The sequence below is a fragment of the Melospiza georgiana genome, chromosome 7 (genome assembly GCF_028018845.1).
Source record: "Melospiza georgiana isolate bMelGeo1 chromosome 7, bMelGeo1.pri, whole genome shotgun sequence".
Classification (NCBI taxonomy): Eukaryota; Metazoa; Chordata; class Aves; order Passeriformes; family Passerellidae; genus Melospiza; species Melospiza georgiana.
In genome coordinates, this window is record NC_080436.1 from 8,757,300 (window position 1) to 8,773,989 (window position 16,690).

General features: G+C 39.3%; 1 protein-coding gene across 1 annotated transcript in view; it reads left to right on the top strand.

Annotated features, from left to right (window-relative positions):
• The window catches only part of ADARB1 (adenosine deaminase RNA specific B1), a 342,687-nt gene that overhangs the window by 287,560 nt on the left and 38,437 nt on the right, over positions 1-16,690 (top strand). The window lies entirely within an intron of this gene.

The window sequence follows — 16,690 nt, forward strand, 5'->3', positions numbered from 1 at the left end:
AGTACTTTTGCTTTGTGTGTGGCTGTTTGGAAACTCTGCCCAGTGAGAAACTGAGTATTTGTTTAAAGTCTGAGATATATGTACGTACACATGGGCCATGTATAGAGGCTCTAAATATGTGTCTGGGTCACTGTGAAGCCTAAAAATCCCTTTAGAAATTGAATTTCTTGATGCAAGGGCATATCTGCCTTGGTGCTACTTGTACCCATTGGACACACTTGGGGAGGAAGAAGGATTCTCTTTTCCTAGATGCAGCTTCAAATGCTGCAGAACCATCAAAGTGGGGAGTGAGCAAGGTTGGGCAGCCCATGGAGGAGTGGGAAATTTGATCTTGTGTTTGCTGTAGCGCTGTGGAATAACTTCTGATCGTGGCAAGCTTTAAAGGTTTTATAAAAATATGTTTACAGCTCTCAGGCAGCGAGTTGGCTTGTTGGGGACAGAATTTTGGCTGGAAGATGCCTTCTGCACTTAGGTGCAGTAAATGTAAGGATTTAGGCTGAAAGGCAGAATGAGATTGAATTTACTACTTGGATTTTTCTTTCAGAAAGACCTGGAAACTGATTATGCATTTAATAATGCTGAAGCACAAGATGGCCGAAACATTTTCTTTCTTTGCTTTTGTAGTTCTTTTGTAAAGGTTACAATATCATCTTTTGGAGCTAGTTCAGACACTCTGGGTTTTATTTCCATTTAATTTAATAGCAAATATTGAAAGTATGGTAATGTTATTTGCCTTAAGTTTGGGATGTGGGAGAGGCAGAAGCCTTGTGTTTACTGAGAAAAGGAAAAACTTTTATTAGAAAGTTTCTATCTCTTAATACTTGCAATGTGTACAAATTAAAAAAGTTCTTAGATCTTTTCTTAAATAAAAAAGACATTAGCAGTGTCACAATGAAAATACTTTTACCAAAGCTATAATTCTGCAGTTTTTGCTGAGATATGATGACATCATAACTCATGTTTTATTGTGGTGCCAGTTATGAGTTTATTAAAAAAGAGGGGTTTAGTGATGTTTATATACATATTGTATTGGCTTTTAGTAGTAATTCTAGAAAATTGTTTCTGCTTTTGTTGAATGAGAGTTTCAGGCAAAATTACAGAATAGTTACCACCAGGTCTGCATACAAAATACACCCCAATTTCTTCTGAAGACAGAACTGAATTGTGACATTCAGTTCCAATGGCACTTAATCACAAAGGCACTAAATCATTAAATTTCAATGTCTGATGTGCTCCAGTAACATTTCTGATGATTAATTTCTGGTACTTGCCAAATTACTGGGGTCATAACCATTTTTCTGATCTGTATTTTGTTTTCAGTATCTTGTGCAATGTGACCTTGTCCCATACTTCTGAACATTGTGTTGTGGCTCTAATTCAAGTGCCTTAATAATAATATAAATTCTTTGTTAAAACTAATGCAAAAATAATTGTGACTAATGAATGACTAAGAAAACAGCAATGGTGTTCCTAACAGATCATGAGAAGAAAAAGAAGCAAAATGTTGAAGTGATTTGTGAACTTTTTCTGCCCGTCTTTAAATATTCATGGAAGTTTGGAAATGGGTGCTGGCATGTCATTGCCATGGTGACCAACCATTTGTGTGACATGAGATTAGAGCAGAAACCTGGCCATACCTCCAGCTGCTGGTTTGGTTTACATTTATATGGGTTTTGAAGGAGATGTTTTGCTTTCCCCATTAGCCATGAGGAATGTGTAGCAGCAAAGGCACAAGAAGATGTAAGGGGAGGGTAGACAAACATTGGAGGAAAAAAATACCAAGGTAAATACAATCTTTGGTTATTATTCACAAATTATGGAAATGCAGATTGTGCCTGTATGCTGTCAGAATGAAGATAGAGGAAACTTTATATTGGCTGGTATAGGAATCTTCCAGTTGGTACCAATGCCAAGGATGCCATTGCATTGTGTCAAGGAATCATGGATAAAAAGTCAAGGCAAGTATTCATGCCATAGCTTTAGTTTTGATTGTTACAGGGCTCTGTCTAAAATTTGTCTTTTGCTTGAATGTCTAATTTTTTTTAACCTGTTTGATTCATAATTTCAAAACTTAGCATGAAAATACTTTGAAATACTAGAGGCTATAGTATTACAGCAAAGCAGGGAAAGGTTAGTTTAACTAGGTAATGCTGCTTTCTAGTCTGGGTCAGACTGTCTTTTCAGCCTCCCACATTTCTGAGATGTCAGGTGGTTAAATAAGGATTGTGTTCTCCAGATTCATTAATTTATTCTGCTTGTCCTTCACACCCCCCTTCAAGCAGTGCTGCAAACAGTGGGAGCAGTGTGAATCAAATGAAGGGATAATATAAAACAGATGATGTGGTTCAGTTGCCTCTAAAACCTTGTGACTGAAGCCCAAGGTGAAGTGTGGCTGTGAGACCTGGGTAAAGCCATCTCAGATACCACCTGCCGTGCCCACTGACCTTCAGACAGCTGCAGCACTCTTTGCTGTCTCGAGTAACTTCCCTTCTTTCTTAAAGATTTGAACTTTTTATCTTACATCAACACTTCTGAGTCTTTTGAGCTATATAAAGCATAGCCCCTGTTTTATTCTGGTAAAACTAATGATATTTTCATTTCATTGCTGTTATTCACTAACACAAAGTCTCAGTATTAGCATTTTGTTAAAACAAAATCCTTGCTACTTATATTGTCCTTATATTGAAGAGCAAATTTTGAGACTGGGATATTTTAGCTAAGTAAATATGAGCTTTCTTTATCTACAGCAAGGATGGGTTAGCCATGGTTGGGGAAGAGCAGCAGTCTGCTTTCAGCTTCCCTTTGAGCTTTGCTTTGCCCTGTGCAAAGAACCAAGATAGGAAAAGGTCTCAGATCCCTCTTTGTGGGATGGAAGGAGGGCAGGGCAGAAAAATGTGTGGCCTTGTTCCATCTTCCTCCACTCACCTCCTGCTTGGAAGTCTGTAAAAATAGATTTTTGCTGTGTCAGCGTGTGTTCCCTTCAAAGGTCGAAGTCAAACTCTACTTCTGCCTTCTAGTAAATAATTTCTGTGTGTAAAACTCTCCTCTGCTACTGGGACTTGATGGCTTTGTACCCTTTGGTAGAGATGCACCCTCCAGAGCTGTGTGTTTGAGGAGTAAATCCTTTTGCTTTAGAGTTTCATGCTGGCTGCATGGGGTTTTAATACTTGTTCCTTTTGGGGCCACTTTGCAATTAAAATTCAAGCCAGGGGGCTGCAGAAGGTTGGGGTTTCCACTATCTGAACAGTGCACATCCACACCAATTCCTTGCCAAGGTCCAACAGTTCCTCCTTCCAGCATTTGTAAGGTCCCAGGCTGCCTCATGAGCTTCCTTCAGAGCTTCTTCTGGAGGCACCTCCAACTCTGTTCCCAGAGCACAGCTCCCAGGAAATTTGGGATCTGGACTTTCTGGGTGTTTATTTGGATCCTTTCTTGCTGGATTTACCCACTGGAGGAGGTATAGTGGTGTCTGAAAGCAATGGGAATGCCCAAAATGCAATGCAAAGGAGAAAAAAAAATAGAAAGTTATAAACCAAATATGAACTGATGTAAGCTGCCAAGGAAATGGCAAAGGGGTAGAAAAATGGAGTAATTTTTTCTGACAAAAAAATGAAAGGCAAATATAAGGTAGAGGACTGTGGAAGAACCCTTTGCACTCTCTCCTGAATCTGCTTTGTCCTTATGCCTGTGGTGAGATCTTCCCTGGCAGCATTTGTGAAGGGTATTTTTTGTGAAAACCCAGTTTAAGAAATGAAGCAGTGTAGAAGGTGGAATTACCATGAATTGTTTCTTTCTTCTGCCCTGATCAGATTCAGTTTCTCTCTCTGGCAATCCTGCTAGTTGCAGAGCAAGACAAGCAATTCAGATCCGAAGATGTAGATTTATTTTTTTTTTTCTCTTGAGGTTTATGTTAAATGTAAAGGTTGGGGGGGTTCCAGTCAGGGAAGTTTACCTTAACAGACAGTGTGACAGCAGCCACGTGCTATTGCCAGCCACCTCCAGTTCTACCTGATCCTGTAAAACACATTAGCAACAGCATGTTTTACAACACCAGTGACAATTTATGAGGAAAAAAATTCTTACTAGTCTTTAATTATCTATCCTGAGATATTGGTTGCATGCTTCTACTTACTCCCACCTTTATTCCTCTGTAACAAAGAACCTTTGCTGGATAATGAAACCATAGCAAGGTAGGAGAGCTGATGTTTCTGTGGGTATATGTTATGGCACTACTGGAAATTAAGGCTGGAAATTAAGTAATTAGAAATATTTGACACAGACTGAGCTCTTGAAGTTTGCTGCAACCCACTATTTTCTAGCTGCTTTTTATGAAGCAAGAGCATCACTAGAGATAGTCTCCTATAAAAAATAGGCTCTTTGATTCTCCTGTTTCATCACTGCACTGTGTGATCTGTCCTGCCCATGCTGAATAATTTAGGTAAATCATGCACACTGTGTGATTGTAATTTGACAGAAAATAATTATTCACATGGTTATTGACTAGCACTGAAGTATTGACTGCTCTCCTAATAGAGCTGTTGTGATTCCCCTCAAGTTCTTCTGCTCTCTGCCTCTAATTATTTCATCTACAGATCCTTCCAGAAGTTGTATGTACAGAGGTGGAAGCAAAAATACCACTTGATATTTATATTCCTTGTGATCCTTTGCAGGCAGTTGTGGTAACACAGCTCAGGAAAGCTGAGGGGAAATCACCTGGGAGCTTGGATTTGAACTTCTTGTAGGTGGAAGAGCTGAGGGCTGGGTGTGACAGCTCAGGAACACGTAATGCAGCAAAGGAATAAATCATTAAGATAATGCAAAGCAGAAAAGAGGAATCAATGAGGGACTCGTGAGATGGGAGAAACCAGAACACTCCATTACATTCATGGCAGGATTAAATTTAAGAGCAACTTGGAGACTCTGCTGCTTAATTAAGGCTAATAGTGTTAAGAGAGCTGCAGCTGGACATACAGCTGCCTGCTGATGGAAGAAGTCAGGAACCCAAAAAACTTCAGAAAATCAGCAGGAAGAAACTACTTTCTGTTGCTGAAGGATTGAGTCAAAAAGGTCATCTGGCTGGAATTGCAAGTGAATAGCAAATTAACTCTTTGTTCTTGACTTCTTTCCTGGAAGGTTCTGATTAGGAGTGACTCTTTGTTCCTTCAGCGTTTCCACCACTTATTTGAACTGAAATGATTTCTGTGTGCAAGTTTTAATTCTGCACATATGTTGGATGGAAAATTTTAAATGCATAGGAGGTGAACCAGAAAATGCCACATTTTTCAGTCTATTTCATTTATGTGTTTCAGTCATGTGCAGTCCTGAGGAAAATTTGATCTAAAAGTGTTACTGTGCTTTTTTTTTTTTTTTGGGGGGGGGGGGGAAGGAGAAAGTGACTGAATTTATTAAAGATGGCTGAAGTATGAGTATAATTCAAAAATATAATTCAAAAATCTTCATGTCTGATCCCTTAAGGTCATTTTTCAGTAGGGATTTTTATATCTCTTCTGTTCTGTAAACATGCTATGCAGCTATATCAGGCAGAACCTAAAAACACAGACATGTAAATAGTATAAAGAGAAAAAACATTGTCAGAATTAAGCTGCTTAATGATAGAAGGACTCTGGTAAAAATTATCAGTATATTTTAAAGAGCTTAAATGTAACACTTTATGCACATGGCAAATATAAAATATAATGTGCTGGTGCTGCACATGGAAACGGAGAAGTTGTGGAGCAGTCTAAAATCTGGTACAGAATTTATTTCCTATATATTTCCCAATGTGGAGAGCAAAACCCTCCTGGAAGACTGTGAGCTCTGAGTGCACACAGATGATGTGTTGTAGGAGAGAATTGATATTGTCAGAGACATCTAGAGAACATATGCAGAAAGTCTCCAGCACCATTGCAGTTGGCAGAGAAGACAGGAAAAGATCGTTTTCCCAGCATTGCTTCAGATTTACATGGTGATTAAAGGGTTGAGAAAACAGGGAACTGGGAATCAGTGCTGGGTTTTCAGCCCTGAGGAATTGGGGCTTTTGGGATGGGCTGTGCTCCATCCTGAAAGGCATTCTGGAGATCTCTAAGTAGGAAGCAACACAGATTCTTCTGGGAGAAATCACTCTTCTGCATTTCATTCCTCAAGCCTGTCCTGCTGGGACTCAGACACCACAGGATTTTGGGAGCAGTTCATCCCCAGCTGTACTAGGATTGCTGCAATGGTATTTGCTGTAGGATAAGATAATCTTCTATCTCTACACCATTGTCCCAGGTGAGACCTGGAACAGTTTCCAGTTCACAGGTCCATATAGACACTTATTACTCAGTGATGAAAATTGTGGGGTCTGGGGTGTCCAAAATCTCCCTGTTTGTTTTGGGTTTAAGCTTGTTAAAATGGAGCTAGAAAGTAAACAACATGCAAGCTGTTCATAACAATTTTCGATTTATAAGCTGCACTGAGCCAAAACAAAGGTATTCTAAAGTTTCAGCCACAGTTTTAGCCTCCAGCAGTAACTGCAGCTTGACATCCCCAAAGCCAGGAATGAGGAGGGAATGGCTCTGTTAGCAGCTCCAACTTTTAGCTGGGTTTTGAGGCTGCTTTAAAAGCACGAGATGGAATGGGAAAAGGGAGACACTTGGAAGAATCTGTTAAAATTATGAGGCAAAATTGAGCTCTAGGTTTTTACTGATGCAAATGCAGGTTAGACACCTTTTGCTGCTGGCTGGGGTTTGGAGTTGCATTGGTTTAAGTGCTGATTTGTGCTGTATTAAACATGCTCTCACAGACAGTGGGAAGTGCCTCAAGTGCTTTACACAGTCCATGGAAATTGGCATCCTTAGGGGACTCCCTCCCTGCTCTCATAATTTCACTGCTTCATTTATTCACTAAATGGCTGTTTCTCTGTGCAGCTGGGATAGACACTTGAGGGGCAGCACATCCATGTGCTTTGCTGTTCTCCAGGCAGCTGAGCCTTCTGCTCCCCTCACCTGCTTCATACACCAATAACTCTTCTGGCAATCATAGCCATGAGCCACAGGATTATTATTTTTTTTTTAAGTAACACCTCTTAGATTTAATTTTTTTATGTATCTGAATTTTTAATTCTATATCTGCCAGGTATTGCTGGAAACCATTATAACAATATCTGTGGTAAAACAGAAAAAAAAAGGAACAATAGGACTTCTTTTAAAGGATGCTTTCAAAACTGATTTTACTGGAGATGATTTCTGTCTCACAGCTAGTTGCAAACAAGATGACTGTTCTGATGAGATTCATATAAAGTTAGTGACTTCTGTGATGAGGGCAGAAATTTTAATTATAGAGAAATGCATACTGCTTTATTCCTGCCTTTGTTAGAAATTCCCATTTTTTACTTCTATAAATGCCTTTTCTTACTGTCTTTTAATGGATTGTAAAGTAATTGGAGACAAAACTTTTTTTTTCATACTAGAAATGAATGTTAAGAAAAAAAAATCCTCTCAGCAAGTTCATAAGGAAACACTGGTAATTTCACATGTGTCTGACTGAAAACTGGGAAAATGAGGCAGTTTTTTCTCATGTCAACCAGAGTCCAGACTGCATCTGGGAAATTAATGCATCTGAAAATGTTGTGTGTTCTGTCCTGCTTTGAGTAGTTCTCAGGGCTCCAGCTGAAGCACTTCCTTTGGAAGCTTGATTCACCAACTAAGTATTTTTGTATTTTCATACAAAAATGCAGCCTCAACAGCAAGAAATATTTTCACTGCCAGGAACATTTCTTGCTGTTCAGTCTCTATATGACCTTTCTTAAGTTCCTTGCATTTCCTTCAAAAACTTCCATAAACAGGCTCATGTAGACATCCTACTCCTTGGTGTTTTTCTTTTTTTTTGTAGCTCTTGACGTTCTCTCATAATTGGTTGGTCCTGTTTCTAGTTAACTGACATAACTGGGTTTTTTAATTCTTTAAATAATTATTTTGTATTGGAGAAGCATTTTATAAGATACGTGGCTCATAAATGCATTTCGTGTGTGCGTGTGTGTATGCATTTCAAGTGAAAACTCATGTATTTGAAGTGGTTAAGATGTAACAGGAGGCTTTTTGAGATGAGATTCTTCCAGGACTGACCTCAACACAGCAAGTGTATTAAAGTTTTATGAGCACTTTGTACATCCTGAAGTATTAGCTTGCTTCTGACCAGCAATAAATATGTAATCTTGGTCGCTGTGTCCTCCACAAGATTAGGTGATGGGTTTCCATGCATCATCTCTTAGAAAGCAGACTTCTCCTCATGGCCATGTTCAGTGGAAAATACAACTAGGTACCACTTTTAAATGCTTCCCAATAGTGGCTTATAATTGGTAAATGTGCTGGTTAATAACTAATGATGCTTCCTCCTTCTGAAATATTCCCTGCAAATAGCTCAGTCCAATTAAAGTGCTGGGTTTATTGATCTGTGTCCTATTCTTTCTCTTTCATCTTGCTGCAAGTCTTTTCATCCTTCTCTTACTGCTGGGATTCATCAGGTTTAGTTTACATCTGCACTTGCAAATGACTCTGAAACACAAGCTGCTGCTTGGAAGCTGGGAAGTTTCCACCAGCTTCGCTGGGTAGGCTCAGAATTTGTACTCCAAGGATGCTAAGGTTTCTGTGCTCTCTTCCTACAGAGTGATTACTCACATCATTAATTAGAAAAGCCTAGTGACTGCTTCCATAAGGCACTATTCTGGCACTGTGGAAGGACCTAAATATAGGAAGTTCTTTTTAAATAAGATAAGTGACTTTTTGCTGCATTTATATTAAAGACACATATTGCAGATAAAATGCAGCATTCGTTTGAGACAATCTGCCCCACAGTGTATATAAATTTCATCACCACTTTTTGGACTATTTTCTTGTCCACTAGGAAAGTAAAATTTTGTAAACATGGGAAGTTAAACTGATAGGAGACAAGCTGCAAGTTGGTATGTGTGGCAATATTGGAAATATGCCCACAATATATCTGGGATGTTTGGCGCTTGTATCGTTACGCGAGCAAGCAGTTGTTGCTCCGGCTGTTTGTGTTTGCTTAACCTTCCTTTATCAAATAAAATCCAGAACAAAATACAATTTCTGTCTGAGACAAATATGACTGGAATCCCCAGAAAGACTCTAAAGGTCAGTTCACCTGTTTTGAAATATTGTTCCTCAGTATCTACAGCGTCTTAGTGACATTAAACAGTGCAACGTGTAGGTTGCTAGAAGGTACCCCAGTGTTACATATTTAAAGCACCAAACTTTAGACTGGAAATAAAAAAAAAATGAAAAAAAAAAACCCCAAAAAACTGTGGTAAAAGACTTCCAACTCTGACCAGTATTTGTGGAATAAGTCTACTGTAGAAACTGGATTTAATTTGTCAGCAGCAGAACTGTAGATCTGTGAAGCTCCTGGCCCTTTGTCTGCTCGTGTGGTCAGACATGGTTCCACCAAGTCCAGGGACTGTTGCTAAAGCTGACTTCCACACCTGTTTATTTTGAAAAGAAAAATGGTGATTGCTTTATGCATAAATGGGTAAATATTTGCATTTTATAATAGTTTACTTAGAGGTTAGGAAAATCGAATCATAATGAATGCTTTTCTTCCTTTGAAATGGAGTAGAATTTTAATTAGCCACATTTCTTATTTAGGGAATATGGCAATATAGGAGGCATGCTATTGATATATATTTTTCTTTTGCAGTTTTATATGAGGCTTCTTCACTAATATTGAAATAATTTATTGGACATCTACATGGGAAATTTTTTTAGACTTTGCAATTGTTAGTTAATTTCTGTAAAGGGAAAAAGTGATAGTCCTGGAAATCAGTGGAAGTTGGGCATGTAATCACCAGGCTTCCCTCTGAAAATTTCCTCCCCAGAGTTAATTAGTAAATAGAAAACCTTAAGTGAGCAATGGGGTGAATATGTATATGTAAGTAACTACAGGCACACGCAGATGTAAATCTGATATTCCAGTCAGCAAGAGCAACTCAAAGTAGTGGAAGAGCAGTTTCAGTTGGCAAACAGAGTTTGGGGCAAAAAAGGAGGAAATTCTGGGGAGAATTAAAGGCTGAAATGAGAGATGTTTCTGAAAGTGACTGTTTCCATATGATCACAATAAGGTTATGTTCAGTTTCTCAGGAGATATGTCTATGATTAAATTTCACTCCTGAACCACCCTGGGTTCAGCACATGATTGAGTCACCTTGAATCCTACGATCATTTAAATGAGAAAAATCATGTTCAACATAAAAATAATCATTTTTACTTCATGTAACTCGTTTATAACATGCCCCTCTTTGTTACACACTGCTACCAGAAACATTTCAAACTGTTGGAAAATGCACAGGAGTTCAAGTGTGACTGAGATTTTACTACTTTTACTTAACTGTGAAAATGTTGAGCACTAATATCCCAAGCATATATTTTTAAGCGGCTTTCTGTAACGCAGGACAAATCTGAGAGAAGAAAATGCTAATTTCAATACACCGTGGCAAAGGGAGTGTCTCTTACTCACATTTGTGTTGGTCTTTTGTGGTTTGATCATTCAGTAAGGTGAAATTTTACCTTGGAGTAGTTAAGTATAGCTATGGGGGGGGGGGGGGGGGGGGGAAGGAGGTGTTCCCTACATTTACAGGATTTGTTAGAAAATACTGAACAATCTCCTGTCAGCTGCTGAAGGTCACCAAGGTACAGACTAAGCTTTGTGGAGGTCAGAATCTGGCTCATTTCTGAGGAAATTCTGGTTTGAACTGAAAGACCTTCATTGAAATGTAAGTGGCAAAGCAGAGCAGCCTCCTGTGGTTCATCTCCTCCTTGCACAGTGACACACTGAGCTGCTGCTGCAGCAGAGTCAGGACCACGCTTCACCAGATTAAATTCTGTGATTTTATTTTCTTGTTCTTATGACTCTCTCAGCATAATTGAGTTATGGTCTGAGTTTAAACCTCTAGTTTAGTCATAAAAAAAAAAAAAAAGAACCCAGAACCGAGTGCAACAAGGCTTTGAGATTTCCAGTCTTATCAAATTTTTATCCCTGGCATGAGCAGCTTGAAAACACAATTAACCTGTTATCAATATCAGGTTTTATTTATCCTGGTGCTCAAACCATTGATGTTATTGATCTGCTGTGGGGCTAATCGCTCCTCTGTGTAATCTAGGAAGTTGTTACATTTCCTCTCTCCATGGCACTGATGTGTTTCAAACTGTAGATCAGGAGCAGCACAGTGCAAATGGTAATAATTCCTCTGGTGAGATTGTGTGCTGGGGAGATAAGGAAGGGAAGGAAATTCTCACCACCACAGTGTTGTGCTTCTTTGTGGCTGTGTGGGAAATATTTGCATTTCCTCCCCTTGTGTTAATTTTTAAGAAAAGGGGTTAAAAAAGTTGTCCTAATGATGTGAAATGAGAAGCGAAATGAGGAGCATCTTGTAATTAATATGGGCAAGTACTTTATCAGAAGTAATAATTATTTTGTGTTGAATATAGGGATTTTATACTTTTTCTTATCTGATGCTAATAATGAAACACTTTGTCTTCTTCCATTTAAGTGCTAGTCTAGAGTTTTACAAGCCAACTACAGCACTAATGTAAGTAAATTATAGGACTTGAGATATTTTACCACAATCCCATGGGGTAAAACCAAGGCAGATTATTGAGTTGTCAGCAGGGACCTCTGAGCAGAAGTGCCCTGCCTAAAATGGGGCAGAGCCTGAGATTTCTGTATAATTTTATATAAATATGCAGAGTGCAGGCCTGTTTCTGAAAGAAATGGTGGTAATCCCACACATCTGTCTGAGGCTCTGGAAATTAGGTACATGATGATTATCAGGAGGCAATAGCTGGTATCCAACAAGGGATTTCAGCACTCGACATTCCACTATTTTAAAATATGGAAAAGCAGCCTTGAGAAGTGCTCCTGCATAACCAGCTCCAAAAAGTTAATATTCATGGAAAAGCCACTATAAAATGATTGCAGCAATGTTTACAGGTGATTCAGTGCCCAAATGTTTTTTGGGGAGAAGTTTCTAGATTTTTATCTTAGTGGCTGTATATGGAGTGGTGCAGCCAAGGATTCCAGGAGGGGCAGACAAGGGAAGGATTGGAAAATCAAGGCAGGGAAAGGGAGGGAAGGGAGGAAAAAGTAATGGTTGGGTTGGCAAGGAAAGGATGGGCAAGAATAAGGCAGGGGAGGGGTTGGTAATGCAGGGCAAGGGAAGGGGTGAAATGGAGTAAGGGGCCACATGAAGATTTAAAAGTGTTTGGAGACTGGAAAGCAACATGTGGCCATAAAAACAATGGAATGGAGTTGTAAAAGTGGTGGTAGACCAAAGAGGTGTGGGAAGGAGTGAAAGTGTGTGAGGGAGGGCAGAAAGTAGTGGAGGCTAAATTGGTATGGGATAATAGAAACCTTATCCTTATCTGTGGCCATATAATTTAAGGGAAGATTTTAAATAAATTACTGCTTAACTTGTAAGAGAATGACTTTGTGAGGAAGGTGAGTAAATAACTGAAAATACCAAATATTAGCAGCCTATTCTCTTTCAGTTTTCCCATAAAAGGTTAATTATTTTAAAATTATTTTAATTATTTTAATACAATCATTAAAACACAACAGGGGACAGGAACAAGAGAAAGAACAGGTCAAAGAACTTTTACATCAATTAGATGCTTTCAGCTCAACAGGATCTGATGAATTTTTCTCTAGGGCATTTCAGGACTAACCAAAGCAATGTCTGTGCTCAAAATTGGGTAAAATCCCAGAGAACTAAAGAAGGCACAAAATAAGCCTTATTTCCAATGACAGATGGAATGCAGAGAGTTTCAGGAAATATTAAGCAGGCAGCCTAATTACAAAAAAGCAGGGAAGATGCTGTAAATTTAAATGATCCATATGTATATATGTAGAAACTGGGAATAAGCTGCCGAGATGGAGGTCTGTCAAGAAGAAATCACATCTCTTCTTTGACTGCTCATAGCCTGTTTAAATGAAGAGCACATGAGGTAAATGAGGACATGTAATGCAATTTTGGTAAAGGTTTCTCTGTACCAGTCCACAGCATTTGCAAAAACAAGCAATTAGCACATGGGCTTAGGAAAATGATGTGGAATGCACCCACTTGATACAAGGGGCAGACACTCATTTCTGCCCAACTAAAATGGTTGGGCAGAATATTTTCCTGTGATGGTGGAAGGGTTTTTTTATTCAGGGTTTGTTACTGGACAGGAATCTGTGTCCTGTAGGGCAGTGAATCTTGTAGTCAGGGTGTCTGAGTACAGTTTTATTCCTTTTCAAAGTTTTAGGTTATGTAAGAACAGGTACCTCATTGATTATGAGTAACTAAATTTGCTTGTTAACTACATGCAATAGGACATGACCCAAGAGCTGTTATGTCCTGTAGTAGAAATGTTCTGCTCTAAATTTTTTCTTTATTTTGCTTTGATTTTATTGTGGGAAGAGTTTTCAAAACAAAACAGGATAGGCAAATTAATGGCAAAACTGGCAAACCACATTTCCTTTTAATGGGTTCTGAGAAGGTTCCACACTCCTGGGATTTAGCAGCACTGTCCTTCGTAATCTTTGATTTTCCTGGTTTTGGTGATGCTAGATGATTATAGATTAGGTTTTAATCTGAGTGTGGTTTTCAAGCAGATTTGGAAAAAAGCACAAGGCCCCTGCAGTTCACATCTTCGGCTCCAACTTGGATGCAGGGTTTGCAAAGTCCCTCGCAGCAAGAATATGACTGTTCTTTATAATTCTGGAATAATTTTTTATGTCTCATGGCCTGTGGTTTTTGTGATGCTTCTGCTTTAATATAGGGGTTTTTTTCCTTCTTTTTAAGAATTCAGGGCCATTGTTAACCTAAAAGCAAATCCCCAGGCTAGTGACTTTAACAAAATCCATGGGCATGCTTGTTCTGGTGGTAAAACATGTCCTTTGAGACTTACCTTTTTAATTTTGGATGATGTTTATTACTGTTATTATACTCCATAATTGTACTGATTTAATTCCTCTGTGCCTTGGAGTATTACATCACTGGGAGGAAGGCATGTTTAGGAACTGAGTCTGAAGCCAGTTACCTGCATAATTTTCTGTTTTGTAGGAAGTAGCAGTTTGCCAGGGACACCTTATTGCCTTCAGAGTCATAAAATAGAAATTTTAACACTCTGATGCTGCGGTCCCAGGAGAAAATTCCCTTACCTGAATCCTGGGCAGTCAGCTGGACACACCTCCCATGAAGGTGGAAAGGGTCTCTGAACAGGGCCTTGGTGCTCAAGTTTCATTGTGGGATTGGTCCACCAGGATAATTTTCCTTCCCCTGAGTTTATGGTTACAACAGGGGCACTACAACATGGCTTAGAAACAAGTATATCACTCAACTAATCACACCTAGATGCATTATTTCTTTTAGATTAACCTTTTTTTTTGCAATATCAGGGGGTTTTTGCCCCTTTCTTAAAGAAGGTGAGTCTTATGTTCTCAGGAAGAACAGCTTTCTCTAAATAAAAGTAACTTTATTAAGATGCATTGTATAATAATAATAATATAAAGTTTAAAAGCTATGCCAGGCCCCACACAAACTCCCCAGCTCTTAATCTCTTCTTGTCTTCAGTGATTTAGGACTTGAAGGGAGATTAAAAAACTGTTTATTTTTGAACATTTCTGTGCTGTTCATTAATAAAAAGTAGTTTTGGTAATTAGGCTATGATGACAGAAACTAAATATGCATCAAGAAATCCCATTAATCTCTGAAAATGTAAATGATCTTTTTTAGTAGTGTTTCCATTCACTAATACTAATATCAAATTAATAATACCACACACTAACTGTCAAGTTTCTTCTCTCCTGTGTAAGAGAAGTGGGAATAATTCTTCTGCCAATTTAGAAGTAGTAAAAGCTGAAACAAATGCACACAAACCCAAAAAAAGTAAGCAACAACAAGAAAAAACCCAAAACCCCAAACAAGAAATCAACCCCTCATAGCGTATACAGAGCACAATCCATAAACTGCTTTTTGCATAGATTGGGAATAAAGTAAGATTCATATTCAAGTGGCAATATTAAACAAATAATGGGCTTAAGATGGATGACAACAGTAGAACTTCAGAAGGCCAAGAGGAATCCAAAAGGAGTTGCATTTTTTAGTGACATTGATAACACTGATGCAAAATAATATTAGAGGTACTGAAATTAAGGGCATGGTTCCCAGAGATGTTTTGGAGCATGGTTTCCATCATGCTCTGGTCTAGGTGTGGGGTGGGAGAGGTTGCTCTCAGCAGCTAACTCTGAGGAAAATGCTCTCCCTGGATTTTCCAGCTCATTGGGTTGGAAGAGGGTGGCTAAAATGAAGAGTTGCCAGAGCAGCTTTAATTAAAATGCAATTCTGAACCCTTTCCTGGAGGAAATTGTTATTTTCTGTTGTCTTGGGAGGGAATGCAGACCACGGGAGATAAGCTCATGTTTCTGAGTATGTTTTCTCTGTGCAGTTTACTGGATGCCATAGAGCATCCATGCTACAGTAAATTTAATCCAACCATCTAGATTCCTGCTGTCACACAGCCACAGAAGGCCCGAATTTCTGATTTTCTGTGGCCTCTCAATGCTTTTGGAGCAGCATGAAGTGACCCTGCAACAGGCAAAACTGCTGACTGGGGAACCTTGCTCTTGGCATAAAGCTGGCAAAACATCTTTATACTTTTCTGTGGCAGCCCCCAATTCTCTGTCATGTCAGGAATGGGAGAGGGGAATTATTCATTGGGGTGGAGAAGCCAGGAAGGAGGATTGAGGCACATGTTGTCAGAGATGAGGATGGGATGGCAGATGTGAGACCTAAATCTGTATTGGTGGGAAGCCAGGGCACAACATGCTCCATCTGCTCCTGACTGCCTGTGACCCAAGCAGCTGTGAACTCTGTTTTATTAAGGGCAATTTACCCTCTGGGGCAGGAAATCCCCCTCTCAGGAGAGGAGAATCAAAGGGACAAGACTAGATAAAAAAGATCTTTGTTTTACTTCATTCCTGGAGGAGGACTGAAATGTGCTGAAGGGATGTGGGAGCTTTCCTTGTGCTGTGCAGGGAAGGTTGGGGTTATGATCCCTCACGAGGGTAGCAGCATGCAGTGAAAGCTGTGGGGATCATGCTTGGAGGAGATGACCTTCCCTAGACAGCAGTGGGCTCTCAGGAGTTTGTCAGAATGGATCACATGTGCGCACATCTCTGTAGGAACGCCTGCCGCAGGCGAAAACTCCTGGTTTATGTCTGCTTTCTTCTGAGTTTGACAAAAAATATCTCCAAGTAGCCTCTCTCCTTGAGCACTGCTCAGCTTCCTTCGCATCTCCCAGGCTGCTCTCAGCTGAACCGCACCAAGTTCCATTTAAAACCCATCCAGATTGCATTTTCCTTGTTTTTCCTGAAAGCCCAGACACCTACTGTCCATGGGTAGCGAGTGAGCCGAATTAGAGTCTGTTTAGGAGAAACAGAAATGTATGCCATATTTTGCAAAATGCTGTGCATGTCCTAATATTTTGCATTGTAGGAGCTTGGCTGCAGTACCTCACAGAAATGTGCATTTCCTTTCCTTGGGAAGCAGACTGCCTTATTGGAATAAAGGGGAGGTTTATGCTGAGAATATAAAATGCTTCTGTCTATCCTACTATTTAGCTGGATAAAGACAAAAAGATCAATGAAAGAAAAT